The following is a 19,811-nucleotide window of genomic DNA, read 5'->3' as shown; positions in this document are numbered from 1 at the left end:
CGCCATCTTGTGGACTAGTGATGTGATGACAGCCTGCCTACTCGTCAAGCGTTAGCGCTAATCTTTTGTTTTGCCTGCATGCTGACACCTGTAATATACGCTGCACACTCCTGAAGGCTCAAGTTTGTTTTTAGTTCCAAAGACTGCCTAATTTTTTCCTTATTGTGTAGTCGCCTTGGTGATACACTTGTACGGCCGCCATTTTGTGAACTGATAACACTGGTAGGATTTGGAGCCACCGCTTAGTTTTTTTTTGGTTTTTTTTCTTTCAGCTAAAAGGCTTACTTGTCTTCTTACCTCTTACATGTAAGCCTTGTGTACATTATCCAGCATTATTCTTAACATCATATTTGCGCTCACAGAATGGTTTGACTCTGCACTTTGTGTGGTGAAGATGGTTATATTACCTATTGCTGCAAAGTGCTTGCTGTTATTTCAGAGGATTGCTGGTCACTATCATTTTTTTTTATTATTTTTTTTTACTGGCACACATTCCCTCTTGGACCTGGTTATTCATTCTCCGTACTCTGCTTTTTTGTCATGTAAATGGGTAGAACGAAAAGTTCTCTTTGTGCTGCATCTAAGCCACAGCGCTCCTTCATCAATAACTCAACTCTTTTGTCAGAGTTCTCTAAACTAGAAGATTCAGGCTTGCTTTTGTCAGAAAATAACACTACAACCATGGATTCCGCAGCAGTACTACCAGGGAAGGCTAACGTCAAATGTTTAAAAAAGGATCCACCCTCACCTTCTAAACCCAATTCTCCAGTCTCTATGGAGTTGTTACTGCAGGAGATTAGAGCACTCAGACCTTTCGTTGAGGAAACCAATTCTAAATTGCATATTCTTTCAGACAACTGGTCTCAAATCGATAATAGACTTACGACTGTTGAACAGAATGTCTCCTCCCTTACCGAAACCACTAAGGGTGTCACGTTCTTGCAATCTCAAATCGTATCTCTTCATAAACAGATTGAGGACTTGGAAAATCGCAACAGGAGAAACAACGTTCGCATTTACGGACTGGTGGAAGGAACCGAAGGTGCCGACCCTATAAGTTTCTTCAAATCCTTCCTCCCTAAGATACTTCATCTACCAGAGGACACTCTACTGAACATCCAACGTGCTCATAGACTTGGCCGACCTCCTGCCAACGCAACTATTCCACAGCGTCCTAGAGCTGTTATCCTGTACTTTCTTGAATACACAGATCTTTTAAAAGTTTTGGCAGCAGCTAGGGCCATTAAGCGGATCGCCTGGTCAGGTTCCACATTGTTTTTTGCTCAAGACTATGCAAAGGTTACAGCTGCCAGACGCAAGGCATTCCTGAGTATGAGACCTGACCTCCGTTCCAGAGGAGCGAGATATGGTTTGTATCACCCATGCTTATTTAAGGTCACCTATAACAACAAAACAATGTCATATGATGATCCTCTTCGTCTTCAAAGTTCCATTAACTCTCACAGCACAACGCAAATGGACCTTCTTCCTCCCTTGAATCATGACCTGTTCGAGCTCTAAATTTGAGGGCTTATTGCTATTGCAACTCCTAATTTGACGACGTTGTTTTTAGTTATGGGTTGTTAGTTCTCATTCCTTAGTATTTGAGTCGTTTGTGGTTTTTCCTCTTTTGACTCACTTCTCATGTCTCTTTATTACTGTTTCTTTATCTAACGTATAACTTGTTGGTTAACACATTTTCCTTCGCTTTTGCAGTTATGTCTACGTTTGGCGTGATGTCTCCCCCGACGCGGTTCAGCTTCCAGTGGACGTCTCGTCTCTCCATGTGGTTCTTCCCACCCCCACATCTTTGTTCCGTTTATGTAGGTATGTTTTTTGTATTGTCTTTTGTCTTGTTTTTTCATTATTTAGCTACTATTAAACCATTTTTCTATTCCCTTTTTGTAGTTGTATTTTATGTTTTGTTTTGTGTTTGGTGTGTCGCATCATATTCTTCTATTTTGCTTTCTTACTATTTACTCTCTTTACTCATCTCCTCTCATGTGATTATTCTCTTCTTTCATCTCTCTGTATGCTCATCCACTTTCCATATTTCTTTACGCTATGAATTCTTGCTCCTCTCTCATTTTTCTCTTTTTTCTCTCAGTGATAAACATTGTCTCTGCAATGATTTTGATTTTGATGTTTTAAGTCTGTTCTCTTTCATTTCTGACCCTCTAATGCTTTCTTGCTTCTGCTTAATTACCCTCTACATTTCTCCTTGTCTTACATTTACTTCACCTTCTCTTTTTTCCTCTTTCTCTTTCGTTGCTCTACACTGTTTCTGTATTGATTTGGATTTTCGTACAATGGATTTGGATTACTCATTTGTTGGATTCTTTATTTTATTGGATTGAATTGTTAATTCATGCTGTTTTCATTATTCTATTTTAATTTCTCATGTCTCTTAAATTGATTTCATGGAACATTAGGGGTCTAAATTCTCCCATCAAGAGGCAAAGAGTTTGATCTCATTTGGCTAAGTTAAATGCTGATGTTGTTTTTTTGCAAGAAACCCACCTTACGGATATTGAATCTCTAAAATTGAAGCGAGGATGGGTGGGTGAGGTTTATTTTTCCCCTGGAGATGGTAAACGGAATAGCGTTATGATACTATGTCGTAAATCCTTACCAATCACGTTGTTATCGCTAGATTCAGATGATGAAGGGAGATGGCTCATTGTCAAACTATTGCTGAGAGGGGTTCTAGTCTCTTTTATTAATGTTTATGCACCCACAGGCGGAGATGCCTTCTTTTGGCCTGCTCTGGCTACGCATATTTCTCAATGCATAGAAGACAATTTTATTCTGGCTGGAGACTGTAACCAGGTGTTCGATCCCTTTTTAGACAGAAACTCAAAAGTGTCCTTCGTACCTAACAAGTCACATAAATCTTTTATTCACACGATACATCAACACAAATTGCTTGACGCATGGCGTCTTTGTAACCCAACTGCCAGAGAATATTCCTTCTACTCTCCCACTCATCATACCCAGTCACGAATTGACTATGTTTTTGTTTCCCACACTATTTCGCAGTCCCTTACGCATGCAGAAATCGGCCCTATTCTCTTATCGGATCACGCTCCGGTTTCAATTGGCTTTGACATACTCCCTGGAAATAACGGCCCCAGATGTTAGCGCTTTAATAACGCACTCCTTCTGGATTCTAATTTCACCACAGCTTTCACCTCCTTCTCCACTGAATACTTTGAAAGAACCAATACGGACTCCCTCTCTCCTGCAACTATTTGGGATGCCTTTAAGGCATCAGCACGAGGCTTCATTTTAGACTACGTTGCAAAGAAGCGAAAAGCTTCGCGCAAGGCCACTAGGGCCCTCCTCCAAGAAATTAAGATATTAGAACACTCCTATTACACATCACACTCAGAGGAATGTTTAAAATCCCTCATTAATGCTAAAATGAAATTTAACAAGAAATCAACAGAGGACACCTCACTATATCTATTGAAATCCAGCGCAAATTCTATGGAGGTAAAAATAAAGCAGGAAAGATTTTAACCAATTACTTAAAGATCCGCCAAAACAAACTACATATTGAATCTATCTTTGATAAGCATTCGGTTTTGAAATTTAAGGATGCTGACATTTTAAATGAATGTCATCTTTTTTACAAATCTTTATATTCATCAGAATCACATCCTATGGAGCAATCATTATCGCAATTTTTTTCTAGCATCCAAAAGCCTCAACGAGTTCCTCTGGATTTTTCCCCCTTAGAATTAGACATTTCCCAACTTGAACTTCTGAAAGCCCTTCATATTCTCAAAAGAGACAAAGCCCCTGGCCCAGATGGCTTTACTGTTGAATTTTTTACCCACTTTTCTAAGCTCTTAATACCCAAACTGCACTCACTTTTAAATTTCTTTTGTTCTTCAAAAAGCTCTTCTGGCACCTTTTCTGAAGCTCACATTTGTCTTATCCCTAAAGAAGGTAAGGACTCTAAATATTGTAAAAATTACAGGCCTATTTCGTTAGTCAATATTGACTATAACATTTTCTCTAAAGCTTTGGCCATACGCCTCGACTCCTACTTACCAAATTTACTAGGGAATGAACAATCTGGCTTTGTTAAAGGACGTGTTATTACAGATAATACACAACTCTTTTTCGACATCTTATCCAAATCTTCACACCTTGATCATCCCTTGGCGGCAATTGCACTAGATGCCGAAAAGGCTTTTGATAGAGTTGAGTGGAAATATTTATTTTACCCCCTTGAATAGTTTGGATTTGGCCCTAATTTTATAAACCTAATTTCTCTCCTCTATTCTAATCCTAGAGCCACAGTTTGCGCCAATGGTTTAATTTCCTCATTTTTTAATTTAGGCAGAGGGGTGTGCCAAGGTTGCCCTCTATCTCCTTTTCTTTTTAATTTGGCCCTTGAGCCTTTTTTATCCAAATGACGTCAAAATCCTACCATCTATGGGTTTCAAATACCGAATATTCACATCAAACTTGCTGCCTATGCTGATGATATTTTGCTTTTCATATCCAATCCAGACGATTCAATACCGGCTTTTTTAGCAGAGGTGAAATCTTACCCACTCATTTCTGGCTATAAAGTAAATAATGATAAGTGCGAAATACTACCGCTAACAAAACATACTTTTAGTTCACATTTTCAAGCCTCCCACTTTAAATGGAGTCCACATCATATTAAATACTTAGGTATGCACTTTACTCCTTCATATTAAAGCACACATCCAAATTACTCGATTTAACTTTGCGCTCTTCTCTCGATTCTAAGGCTTCTTTTTTAAACTCAACTATCTGGCATAACAAAGATTTACGGATACATGACAAACCCTTTTATTGGAGGACCTGGAGAGAAAGAGGTTTGATATGGATCCATCAATTATTTTCAGATTCTGAATTTTTGCCTTTTGATGTTCTCAGGCAGACTTTTAGTCTACCGACTTCCTTCATCCATAAATACAATATACTTAAAAAAGCTGTATTGGAAACTTACTCACACCCCCCTGTCATGTCAACCTCCTCTAATACCCCAGAACCCTCTTTAAGACTCCAGGCTCTGTTATTGACTACACCTAGAGCCTCTACTGTATATACTCACTTACAAGGCACTGACTCCAGTAGGCAGAAGACAAAAATTGAAGAGGCTTGGGAAAGAGACTTTGAGGTAACTTGGCCACTCTCGCTTTGGAAAGGTATTTGTTCCAATATACGTAAAGCCTCTAGAGCAGCAAATACCACACAAACATTATTTTTTATTTATAATAGGCTTTTATTTACGCCAGTCAATTTAAGTAAACATTTTTTGGCCACTCATGACACATGTTGGACCTGCTCTTCTCCCAATGCCAACTTGTTTCATATGCTATTCATCTGCCCTTTGGTACAACATTTTTGGAAGCAAGTTTGGTCCCAAGTTAACCTGATCTATTAACCCACTTTTCCTTTCTCCTTCATTCATATCTTTTTGGGTAGCCTCTCGTCTATATGGGACGGGGTATCACTTAATGTCAAGATTATCGATTTATTACTAGCGATCGCTTTTCAACATATTACTGTCAATTGGTAAGATTTCTCGAAAATTTCATATAAAGCTTGGTGGTATACTGTGTGCCATAATCACAGGCTGGATACTGCCTTTGTGTATCCTCCTCACATGGCTACCAAACGTGTTGCCTTATGGTCGCCTGTAACATTGTTCATTGATGATAGTGCCAAGAGCTACATTAAACCAAATCCATCTCAACAAGAAGTTTCCAAGCCATCATGATCTCCCTAGTGTTCCGCAAGTATTCTCATACCGCTTGTATGCGTATATGCTTTATTTATTGTTTACCTTTTATGTTTTATTCTTATATTTTAGTCCAATTCCTTTACTTTCTAAACAACATGTTTGAACTGTGATGTATGATTCATAGTGTTTGTTCTTTATGGTCACATTATTTTTCTTTCAATAAAGCTATTTGAACTAAAAAAAACAGTGGGTATCCTGCATGGCAGAGTACACATCCACTGAAGGATGTCCAGTGGTGGTGGTAAGTGTGGTGTTTCTGTCCAGGACATCACTCATATGTTAGGTTATGTTATGTTAGTTTATGTTATGTTATGTTATGTTATGTTAAGGGATTTCTAAAGCGCATGGCTGCCCTGTTATTCTGCAGCCACATGCAGAGCAGGCGTAGTTGTGCTGGGGCCTAGGCCTAGCTAGCATCACTGGAGCAGCAGACCCAATATTTGCACTGACGAACACCTCCAGACCCCGACTTATCAGTATTATCCATATTTGGATATCAGTCCCTGCACTTTGCAAACAGCTGTCTTCTTGGATTGTGCCAGTGTAAGTCAACAGTACACCCACAAGGTGATTCTAATGGAAGACGTGAATGACACCACACTAAACAGACTGTAGAATTATGTTTGCCCATAAAACCTTCTGACCAGCACTTACAATAAGCACTTTAAACCCATTCTTTCTTGAAGTGATCAATGTTTCTGGCAGCTCTCCTCCTGCAGGTCTAACGATCACTTCCCTACGAAACAGAAATTCCAATTATTTGACGGCACCTGGAATGCTGTTTATTGTAAAAGTGTACCACATCTAACAAGAGACTGTGGGGATCATTTCGAGTCTTGGTGAGTGGGTGAACTGCCATACATTGGTGGTGCACAGACCCCGACAAATTAAAATATTCCGTGTCCCGTTTACAGGTGGAGTAACTGCAGCGTTTATACCAATGCTGACTCTACCATCAGAAACCCTGTGACCGGACAATTTGCCTACCACAGTACCACCACAGCATTATGGCAGGTGCCCCACTGTAGTTAGGATTAGAAGACCATCACTAGATGTCCAATCCAGTAACCACAATGGGAAGCATGGTTGTCCTGGACAGGGAAATCAAACAATGACCCAGATGTAGAAGGAGGAACCATCCTGTGTAATAAGACCATTATTTTTTGTTTTATTTCTCCTTCTGTGGAAGTTTATTTTTTGAAAATTAAAAACGTGTCTGAGCAGGTCCTACACAAGAAGATGCCTACTCAGCAAACTCTTCTGCCATCAAAGCATCCACCATAGCAGAGTCACTGCAGAAGAAAACTCCAAGGTTATAGTGTAGTGTAGTTCCTATTGTACCCTTCACACATTTGTGTATAACATAAACTGTGGGTCTGGTGGTAGACTGACTGTGTACACCCCCACCGAATATGTTAGCCTGTTTTCACATTAGATAGCTCGCAGTGCCACTAGAATCTCCTTCTATCAGAGAGATTAGTTTTTGGCAACATCAGAACACATCAAAGCCTGATTCCTCAGGCTCGGGTAAACAATATACTACTTTTTACCCAGTCACTCGTGCTTGCTTGTTTTGCTCCCAGTAAGGTACACAGAAGAAACAGTTGGGCGTGTTTACAATAAGAATATATTGTACCGTTGTTCTTCTCATGTAAAACAAATGTGCTGCTACAACTGTAACACAGTAGCAGAGATATAGAACCATCAGTACAGTGAATAAAAAGGAATAGTATTGTTCTACCATTTTGCAATAGTCATGAACACATACATGAATATATAAAATGCAGATATACAATAAAGTGCGTTCTCCTAAGATGCCTGTCTAGATGTACCTGAGTGTACCTATCATGTGAGTAGGCGCGAAAGAGCTAATGAGCCTAAGTGCGTAAAAGCCTACAATCTAAGAGTCAAGAATCCCGCTAGGATTTAGTCGAACCCCCATACCTGAATAGTGAGAGTGTGGGACTTCGTCCTGGACTTGAGTTGGACACCCCGCAAGGGATAGTCAGACCACTGTCAGGTGGTGCAATGGCATGCCGGAGCCGCAGCGTCTGTTGTCAGTGTGTCGGCCTTGAAGTCTTGGTTCCCCCCTGACTACTGATAGCAAGAGGTGCAGTATTTATACAGTCTATGTGCGTATGTTACCCATTGTTCAGTATGAGGATGACGTTGTGGATTAAACCTTTGTGCGTAGATAGGAGAGGTGAAGACTGTTCCTCTGGAGAGTGTACTCATAAATTATTCATATGTGCTAAGGATGACGTCTCAGCAATATCGATCGAGCAGAACCCGCTCCCATCATAGAACTAGGTGAAAGGTTTAGTCCTTAAAAGGCGTCAGTCCTTATAAGGCGTTTAGTCCCTATAAGGCATCCTGTCCTTATTTGGAGTTATGTCCTTATAAGGCTCATTCATATGAAATGAAGGGGAGATGATGTAGGGAAAGTGTACAATGTTCTCTAAACCTATATTAAGTTACCGATATGAAATATTATAATAGAAAACATGTCAGCTTGGCTATGGAGAAGATCAGCGACACATCCCTGTCGGTCATACAAAGACTCATAAGTCAGGAGAGCTCTGCTTTCTAAATGTAAAAAAGCTACTATATCACTCAAAGCAGGAAAAAACCTCTTCATTGTTTCAACTACAATCCAAACTCGATTTTACACACAGGCATACAAATCCTACCAAAGGTGCTGGCGAGTAGGCTAAGAATTGTTACACCACTCCTCACACATTCCTCCCTATTTGGGTATGTACTAGGCAGATCGTCCAGAAATAACTCTGGGACATTACAACACCTCCCCTGATAGGTAAAAGATTCTTTAGACAACAAAGTGATGCTCTCGCAAGATGATGAGAAATTGTCTGACAGTGTGGAAAGTATCTTTTCATTTAGAACTCTAAGAAAGGCAGACACAGGTCCTAAATGCTTTGTGGAAATAAAGAAATGGTGAAAAGCAGGGAAGGGGCCAAACGCTTAAGATCTGAAGTTTGAGAATCAGGAAGATCAGGGACTTCGGTCTATAACCACCAGTGACCTGATGATCTTGTCAATTGTGCGAAGCCTAGATCGTGCAGCTCTTGTATGAATCCCCAGGCATAGGTATTACATTGTGTGTCTTCTTTCACGTTCAGACTGCTCAGCCCACTTCAAGAATCTAACATTTATTGAGCAACTGTGTGGATTTTCTCCTGAAAAGGAGGAAGGGTTTTTCTGAGGGAGAGTGAGGGTGGTACCTAAGCACACCTACAAGATAACATGGCTGGTGGTACATGTTTTTAGTCTTAAATGTTTGCTTGCATAGCAGGATTTTGAAACATACCATTGAGGGTCAAGCAATACAGTATGCAGGACTGACAGAATTTCTGCAGGGATCCACTGGCAAACAAATGCACTGATGTAGCACAACAGAATATGGGGCAGATTTACAAGTCCCTTGCAACAGTTTTGTGCCGCTTTCGCGCCACTTCTGTGACGCATTGGCGGTGTAAATAATGCGCCAGTTTGCGACACATTTACAACGTGACGCATCTACGGAGATGCGTCACGTTGTAAAGCCCTGCCCCACATTATACCTGTGTCAGGTATAATGTATGCAGGGTGGGCGTTCCGACGCAAGAAAGCCTCGTAAAAGTGAGGCAGTGAAATCTACAAGATTAAACTGCGCAACTTCTTCTTGAAGCAGGCATAAGGAGTGACACAGCACAATAGGTATAGCCCATCCTGAGCATTGCTGAAGTTGCATCATGCTTGCGACATGACTCCAGCAATGAGTGACCTTTGCACAAACAGATGCGTCACGCATCTGTCAATCCTTCCGCCATGGAGCGCCGCATTGTAAATGCGACACATCCATGGTGGCACAAGGGTTTTTTTGCGTGATGCAAGTAAACTGACGCATCTCTGCTATAATATAGAGATGCGGCAGTTTCTTGTAAATCTGCCCCTATGAGTTTTGATCAAGGTGAGCTAAATAAAGCTGGAATCTCAGGACTCTGCCCGGTGATCATCCACACTCTGCTGCTCTTAAGCTGCAGCTGTGACCATCTTTTCACATTGACAGAAATGTGGTCAAACATGTTGCAATGTGTGCACTCAACATAAGTCTTCCTAGCGCATTCTATAATAATAATTAAAAAGTTATTAATGAGCATTATTTTTTTAAATAATCGAGTATGACATGCGTCTTTGGTTTACAAGGAAATCAGTGATACACGCTCACTGTGAACAAGGTGCACTCTCAGATACACCTTTCTAAGCAGGTTCTGCAGTTGCATGTCAACAATTTATTAATAATTAAAAATGTCAGTGGTACCTTGGATGACTGAGCTCACCTTAGGAATATGTAACAAAAACAGATCAACCCAGAGTTGCTAAGCCCTGAAGTTTGTACCTTGTACCTGCTGCTCCAAGGGAACAACGCCGCATCACTGCTTCCAGGCAGGGCACCCCCGGGAGGCCATTAATCTACCTGGCATACCTGGGCTGAAGCGAAGCATTATGAAATAGGTAACTGAAACTCCCTCCTCAAAACGCAAACCAAACACCAGGAAAAACAACTTTATTGTTTTAGCTTCCTCACTGCTAACTTACTTTGACTCCCCTTTCCAAGTTTGACAGCTGATAAAAGTAGGAGCGCATATTTCAGCTGTGTACCTCATTAAAAAGGCTCCCACCTTTTAACTCTTTTGATTCTGGTGTTTTTGCTGTCTGCATATAGCTGTTACTGTCTGTAGCTTGTGCTAATGGCCCGGAGGAAAAATATGGATGCTTCCACAGAAGAATCATCAAAGTGCCCATGCCTTTGCAGCATGTAAACAAATAATGTATGAAACACAAATGGAGTCGAATCGGGATCACCTTTAACCCCTTGCCAGCACACTGGAATGGCGACTACCTTTTAGCTAATGTATGCATTTAACAAACATCAAACCTGCACCATAAGGTCACTGCTAATGCTGCTTAAATCAGATATCATGTCAGTTTAGCCCATATGTAGAGGGAACCTCCAACCTCATTTATGCGCTTTACTTGTGTCTCCCTTGCATTTGGCTAAGGTAAGTGATTTATTGGAGCTGTCAGCTGCAATAGCAGTCAGGTCGTTATAATTCTGCGACAGCGCGACGCGGAGCGATAGTAAAGTTAGCTGTTCGCACACCCTGGGACAGAAAAGATTGGGATTTTACCGGCTACCACATTAGTAACATCGTAGGTATGAAAATTGCCTTTTTATTGTGGCTATATTGTATTTATGCACAGTCACAAAATGGAAGGCATTTCAAAACCCAGGAGAGATTCCCCAGATGCTTTGAATATAGATTCATAAATACTGCGGACAAGACACACTGCCATTTATTCTGAATCTTTAACTCAGATTTACGTGTATTATATATGACGCTTTTACTTGGATGTATGCATATTAAGGTCAGATCATAGACTTAATTTAAATATAAGCAGAGAGCATTTGAAGAGTTTGGGGGCTGCACCCAGGTCTCTGGTGTCATTTTTATTTTGCTATATCAGCTCACTGCGCGTAGGCATATCACAGGGTTCACATTAGTACTCAAGTCTCTCGCATCATAGCATGCTAATTTCTTTACAACTATGTGCTTTGATATTTCACCGAGGCCTGCCCTAAAACGTCACCTAGGGTCCGGCCTCGGTTCAGCATCCCCCCGCTCCGTGTGCATGTCCGATGAAGCGTCGACTCCATGAGACTGCTTCTTAGAAGCCCATGGTCGGCTGATCCTTCACGCGCCGTCCCCCCCAGCCTATCGCTCCCTACTGATACCATTGACTTTGCACTCCACGCCAGGCTCCTTCCTGCAGCTATCCCATAGTGCTTTGCCTCACGGACAACATGAGAAATGTTAAACATCTTCAGAAATGGATTCCTGACTTTTTTTCTCAGTTCAGTGCCCCCACAGTAGTAAAACGTATTGAATCAAATTTAATAACATAATAAATTCTTCCCTTCACACAATGTTGAGACTTAATTGAGTCGTGCGCGTTCATCGTTCACCCCTCAGCACGCAATGGGTCATTAGTCTGTAATCCAGCAGCCAGCTTGTAAACGAAGTCAGCAAGCGCCATATCAGTGGTCTCTGAAATATGATTGGCAGGTCAAACATTCCTCAAGAAAGCCACTTGAGGAGGCCAAGACTAGAGGCGGGCCGTGACCGGAACAGAGCCCCACTCAGCCGGAAGCGTGGAGTCACTGAGAGGGACTTCATTCATTCCGCCTCTTAACTCAGTAACCATTACACTTCCTCCAACTATTTGACTTCCACCTCTGATGATTTTAACCAGGGGGTCATGCAGTGAAGTTGTTCGTATATCTGCCAGTCAGCTCAATGCACAGATCATTGGCCCTGTGTAGGAACATTCATTATGCATATCATGTCCATCCCTCTCGTGCCACAGGAGCCACGCTGCAGGCTGCTTTCCCCTAAAGCTGCCCCAATGCATTGACAGCAGTGCACCGTGCACTCAATATAAAGCAACATGGGGTCTGTGGCCAGTCATCAACGGTTCGAAAATGTCTAAAAAAAAATATGCACGCTAGCAGAGGGCAGGTCGTGTTTTACTAACGCGTTACCTGCTTTCTGGATTAAATGGAAGATACTTAAAAGAACTGACATTTTATTGATTGGTGTAGCCTTTAAAACACAGAAGGTGCTAATAGTGTTGTAGGTGTGCTCTAGAAAATGTTTTTTTGTTCGTGCAACATTATTCCATTTTCTTTTCCAAGAGTTTGTTCTTAATATTGTTTATTGTGCATATGTTCTCATTTTCCTTTTTCACAGTCTTCTTTTTCTATCTCTATTCATCTGTCGTTCTCTCTAGTGCTCTCTCTCAATCTCTCACTGTCTCTTTCTCACAGTATTTTGTCACACTCTATGAATGTGTCTCTTCTATCTATCTATCTATCTATCTATCTATCTATCTATCTATCTATCTATCTATCTATCTATCTATCTATCTATCTATCTATCTATCTATCTATCTATCTATCTATCTATCTATCTATCTCTATCCATCCATCCATCCATCCATCCATCCATCCATCCATCCATCCATCCATCTATCTATCTATCTATCTATCTATCTATCTATCTATCTATCTATCTATCTATCTATCTATCTATCTATCTATCTATCTATCTATCTATCTATCTCTATCCATCCATCCATCCATCCATCCATCCATCCATCCATCCATCCATCCATCCATCCATCCATCCATCCATCCATCCACCCACCCACCCACCCACCCACCTACCTACCTACCTACCTACCTATCTATCTATCTATCTATCTATCTATCTATCTATCTATCTATCTATCTATCTATCTATCTATCTATCTATCTATCTATCTATCTATCTATCTATCTATCTATCTATCTATCTATCTATCTATCTATCTATCTATCTATCTATCTATCTACCTACCTACCTACCTACCTACCTACCTATCTATCTATCTATCTATCTATCTATCTATCTATCTATCTATCTATCTATCTATCTATCTATCTATCTATCTATCTATCTATCTATCTACATTTTATATCTTTCCCTATTTTCATCTCTCTGCTCCCTTTTTGGGTCACCTCTATTAGACAGCGCATTCACTGGGTTTAGAGCCTGCCATTGTTTATTATTGGTTGGCTTCACTGTCACTCTTATTTGCTTGCCTCTTTTTTGTTAGCAAGGGTGGGCATTCCTTCTTCTTCTTGCATTTGAACCTCACCCGGAGCATGGACGCATTACTGTGTTCTTACGCTGCTTGCTTTTCAGCCGTTACTTTATTCTTTATTTCTCTTTGAGAGGGCCTGTTTTTTCCCACTGTCTTGACAGTGTTCTTCTCTTCACCTTTCTGCGATGCTCTCTCCCATGATATTGCTTCCACCACCTGCATCCTCCATGTTGCTCCCAGACTCCCTTTTTATTTCAGACCCGGCTGCTCCCACACCCGCTTATCCCCTCGTGTTGCGTCCACGCCCTGTCTGTATTGCTTCCCCCACCAATTAAAAAAAAAATATTGCTTTCATGCTGTTTTTATTTTTATTTACCTATCCGAGTTGGATCAGCAAACAAAAAGAAGAAAAAGCAGTTGCACCATTCTATAGGTGCACAAATTACGAATGACACAATATACATTTTGTTATATTTAGCCATGCTGCATAGTTTCGGAACTGCTCTACAGCATGGCTTAAACCATTCACAAAGCCAATAGGTCCCAAAGGCGGGACCTGTTGGCTTTGTCAAAGCTTGGATTTTCTCCGTCTCTTCCACTTTCTCCTCGCTCTCTACCTTTCTCTGGTTCTCTGTTTCTCTCTCTCTCTTTCTCTTAATCTACCCCCATTTGACTTTGATTCTCTCTCCCGCTCCCTCTCTTTATTTATGACTCTCTGGAGTCCTTATTTTTCCTCTCCCTTATCTAACTTTTTCCTCTATGCTTATTGCCTAGCATTCTTTACTTATCTGTCTACTTTTACTTTTTCCTTCTCTTTCTACCCGTAATCTCTATCCTTGTTTTTCTTTCATACAGTTATAGATAACTGCACACTTATCACAACAAGATTCTCCCATTATTCAGACTGATTACCTCTAACCACATCTGCCTTTGTCTCAATAAATAGATCCCAGCTTGTACATGGGAAACAGATAATAGCAAGGAAATCCATTTGTAAATGATTAAGCCCACCATTATCCCTGTTTTTTTTATGAACTGTAAATAATAATGACATAGGGCCAAATTACTATGTCGGTTGGACGAGGGTGGAATGGAACTGAACGACGGTTCCACCCTCTGTATTTTGATGAGACTGCACTATGGGTGGTTGGAAACATCCATTTTTCGAAGGCAGCTTGTGCGGCAGGCCGAAAAGGGCTGCAGCACAAGCTGCAATTGAAAAATGGATGTTTGCAAACATCACTCCATCGTTTGGCAGGCATCATGTGTTGCCTTCCACAGGGTGCAGGGATGTTGGCCCCATAGTGGAGGGCCAAAGGGGAAGAGGGCCCTGCTAGGGGCCCCAAAGTCACTTTTTACCTGTTTTTTCTTCATAATGGATGGACTGCAATGAAAGGGCAGATGGAAAGCCACATCATAATCCTGAGAGTGGAGCTGAGGCTGGCTCTACAGTCATTATGGCATTATCATTCCTCCCATTGCCCCAACGGGCTCTGTGAGCCCATCGGAAGCAAAGCGGAATCCCCCCATGGGTTTCCCTTTGACTGCCAGTAATATACTACAGCAATCGAAGGGAAGCCATAGATGTCGGGCGGAAAGCCTTCTGACTAGCTGTCGGATGGCTTTCTGCCTGACATCATAATTGGGCCCTTATTTTTTTGTTATACCACGTCATACCGCTCTTATACTGCTTCTAAGCGTTATCAATATCAGCAGTTTTTTTTTTACCCAGTTTGGTACTCAACTTACTGACCTAAGAATGACAACAGGCTCAGTTGAGCTTAGCGGGATGCAACCCAGAACCTACTGCATATTTCAGGAGTGAGTGTTCACTTAACCAAACCATTCAGCCAATTTTACGGTAGATCCTTCCATATGCAGCAATGGAAAACTTAACAAACGACATTTTTAATCTACCGTGAACATTTAGAACATTAGTTGCGGTACTTAGAGCAGCATAGCTCTAGCATGTAGGGGGTTAGGAATTGGTTTGAGATTGAGCAAAAACTAGGATGCAATGGTATTTTATTTTACACTCTTATGCAAACGTTGACATTACAGTCCTTTACAGTTTTAACAACTATACAGAGATCACATTTGTAACATGCAACATCAGAATGTCAGAGGATAAAAGTTGGGAAAAAGATTAGATTGTGGTTTTTAATGTGAATAAGCTGGCAGGGTAAAAGGTGGTGGGAAACAGAAAGAATAAAGGAGGTCAGAAATCCAGTTTATTGAAAGTCAAGATGCTATATTTTCCTGAAGTGGTCATTTTATGTATTGCTTGAATAGGAGAGCTTTCAGGCTCTTTCTGTTGTTGTAGTTGAATTGGAGACAGTTCTAAAAGCTTGTGGTGGCTTGTGTGAATGTTCTGTTTTTTGCCTGATTGCTTTGAACTTGGGTGGTTTCATGTTTTTTTGGGAGATTGGAAGGCAGTATGGTGTTTACTTATATATGTCTTTGTGTGGGTTTTACATTTTATTTGGAATGGCAGAAATAGACAATGGAGGTCATGTAGAATTAGCATTATGTGTTAGAATTTCTTTGCATGCCTGATTAATCTCTCTGTTGTCAAGAGAACTACTTTGAATAAGGCAAGGTGGCAGGTAGGGGTCCCAGAAAATATTGCATTACCTTAAATATTTCTAGAAATAATTTGCTTGTGTGCAGTAATTTTAGCTAATTCTCTGGACATGATTTATTTCTTTACAGAGCACATCAAGATTGTAGTTTGCAGATTGAGCACTGGTAACAGGATTGCTTGAGAACTTGCATGTTGAACTGCTCTAAGCATCACAATGTGTACTTACTGTACTATGTATTTACTTACCATATATTTACTCTCTAGGCTGCAAGGTCAGCAACATAACTACTTATATTCAGTTTCTCTAAAGAAATATTCACAAACTGCATTTTGTAGTATGTGAAGTAGAACTACTGATGTTCAACAAAATTCAATTCACTAACCTAAAGGCAGAGACCCATGCTTCTATCTTTTGTATTTCGAGATCTTAGCCACAATGTTGGAGATCTATGCACTCACAAGTCTAGGTTGTAGTACTAAATGTGGGTGGCAGAGGAGGAACTTACTGAAAATTGGTGTTCCTACTTCTAAATGGGAGGCGTTTAAGGAAAATTGAGGAGAGTTTTCCGACCAACCAAGGGGTAAGCCCATTGATGTCCTCAAACCAAACTTTTTAAGTTAATGCAGCTCCTAAAGTTGACACAATAGCAGAAAATGTATTCCAGCTCAGTCTTTGAGTAAGCCAAGCACCACCCATGGCCTCTCATAGGAAACACAAAACACTTCTAAAGAAAATAAGGAGGCTTTCACTTAACATAACACCGATTAGGTTAAAGTGACACTATAGATAAATGTTTTAATGGTTTGAAAACGAACGTTTATAAGTAAAAAAAAAAAATGGACATTTACCAGCTAACTCTAACTTGTGCCCTCACCCTGCACTGCTTATGATGTCAGGTATTACATCACTCATGACATGTTATATTACATGACTGATGACATCATTCTGATGACATCACTGACAACATCATCAAAGCTACTGCTCTTCATAATACTCTATAAATCCCTAGATCATTTTCGAAAACTAAGTAGGTAATAAAGGGCCCACAAACATAAACAACATTCATTGACTAAAAGTACATATGTTCATATCAGAAATAGAATAGGGTAGTACTGTACACAAGTCTGATTCACTACACAAAAAGTTATATGGTTCAGAGTTTTACTACCAGTAAATATTTAAGTGCAAACAGTAGTAACTATAAACAAAGTAGAGACTGAGTGAAACTAGTTTGAGCTACAGGCATACGTTACAAATAGATTGCAGCTTAAATCAAAGTCCTATTGCCAAAATATGTGAGAGAAACTACATCTTTTCCTTTCAATACATTATACTTCTGTCGATTTCTGTCCACATGGCGATGTTAAAGGTTAGCTACTTACTACACGAGAAGGGCTTGTCTTTAAAAGGAGAGGGAAACACCAGAATCCCCTAAGTTCAAGAGATAGACAAGAAGTGAAGATTTATAAACCCCTTAGGGAATTCCATTGGGGTGTAAGAAAGGAGCACTGAGAAAAAAAGAATATAGCAAAGAAAGAAATCTGATACGACAGATAGTGTAATGGGACCGTAACTTTCCCATATACCCTCAATTTGAATTTCCTTTTTAATCCTGCTAAGTGGAATCCTTAATAAAGTTGGCGGATACCCACTTAGTCTTAAAATGTTCTCTGTGTGAGGGATCTCTATTCTAAGATTTCTTTATTTTCTATATTCTTTTTTTCTTAGCGCTCCTCTCTGGATGTTGGTCTGCACATGGGAGTCCTAGCGGCCCTATGATGAAGCATGCCACTCATTGAGTGGGTGAGGGCAGTATTTACACCCCATTTGGGATTCCCTTAGGAGTTTATGATTCTTCACTTCTTGTCTATCTCTTAAACCTAGGGAATTCTGGTGTTTCCCTCTCCTTTTAAAGACAAGTCCTGCTTGTGTAGTGAGTAGCATAGTTGACGGGAGAACGAGGGAAGGCTCAATCTCTTTTCCCTTCATTTTTTGTAGATCTGATGTAAAAGGTTTGTCATGAAGTGCCATCAACAATTTCTATATTTTTGGGAGAATTATAAGATGCAGATAAGTTCAGAGAAAATTCAGAGACATTATACATTGTTGCAGAATGTAGAATGTATGGATGAATCATTTAAAATACTTCAAGCCGCAGTATGACTGTAAGAGTTGTCCTAATGGTCTACACCATTCTGCTCATTTCAGGTATATGTGTAAGGTATTTTTTACAAACTACAGAGTGTTGTGCATAGAATCTAGTTGTGCATTTCATATCAATAGCTCATGCATAGATGTGAAGCAGGTAACACAAAATTGTATGTCAGATCAAATATTCAACAGGTACATCTTACTAAGGTAAATGTTCACTATTTTGAATGATATTCAGCATAACTCTTTACTGTCTGTAACTTCCATTAGTCGTTTGGAACCAGAATACTCATAAGAGTAGCTGTGCACTAGACAAATATTTTCATTTGTTCAATAATTCAAGGTTTTATAAATAGCAGAGCACAATAATGTCCACATACAGATTACCAGGCAATTCACAAAGTTTTGTGAGTAATGTGCACATTTAAGTTTACATTTCCATAAATAGATGATCGCATTATTATCTACAGATACATTACATTTCTTTTGCACTTGAATACCAATAAAAAAAGAGCATAATAGCTAATAAATGTGGGTGATTTCACCAATATGCGTCATGTTCTGTATGTTGCGAAAGGTTTCACCCTTTAGTCCTACAGGGTTATAGAAAATTGGGTCTAGTTGTACCTCACTGAATGCCTTCCAGTATAAAAAGTGTATAGCAAACTACATATTCATTGGATGATGTCTTTAGTGATGTCCTTAATGACGTCATTTGAGATGTTAAAAGTGATGTCATCAATGATGTCGTGAGTGATGTAATATGTGAGGTTATAAGCAGTGCATGGTGGGGGCTCAAGTTATAATTAGTTCACTGAACTATAACTGGCACATTTCTTTGTTTTTTAAATCTTTAAATGTTAGTTTTTCACCCATTTCAACTCCAAACTATAAAGTCAATTTAGCCTTGTTTTTTTCAGTGCATTTTTAGTTTTTTTGTGAAAGGGATGCCTATATTTACTAACCTAAATATATAATTTAGTTCAGTGAACTTCATGGGATTTTTAGTTATATTAGACCAGCAACTCAACTCTGCACAGCATTTGCCATGCGCAATGAAGATGGCAGCCTCACTGGTGCTAGACATAGAGCAGTTGGGGGCCGAGCTGCCCTTACTGCAGGTGGCTGTTGAGTCACTGAAGATGCTCAAAATGGTGGTGCTGGCACTGCCCAAGAGCACCCTGATAGAGTAGGTGCCGGGGCAGTGGCTCAGGGGCTATTCAACATGCTCAGTGGGTGTGACAGGTATGAGATCCTCCTAAGACGCAGAGTGATAAAAAAACACGCCCATGAAAACCTTTATATTGTATTGTATTGTAATTGTATTTATGTAGCGTTTACTACCCCTGAAGAGGCGTCAAAGCGCTTTTTCTGCAAGTAGAAACCTACTCCGGAACCCATAAAGGATTAGTGTTAAATTAGTATATTGAAATGAGTGGTGCACATTAGTCAGTTATTTCCAGTGAGACGGATAGCGGAGGGATAGAAGAGGGAAAAAGGTTTGAATTTAGATAGCGCTTGTTAACCCTGATGTGGTGTTGAAACGCTTTTTTGGCGAGCAGCACGCTACTGTTGAA

The sequence above is a fragment of the Triturus cristatus genome, chromosome 3_2 (assembly GCF_964204655.1).
Source record: "Triturus cristatus chromosome 3_2, aTriCri1.1, whole genome shotgun sequence".
Classification (NCBI taxonomy): domain Eukaryota; kingdom Metazoa; phylum Chordata; class Amphibia; order Caudata; family Salamandridae; genus Triturus; species Triturus cristatus.
Note: the sequence above shows the minus strand (reverse complement) of the source record.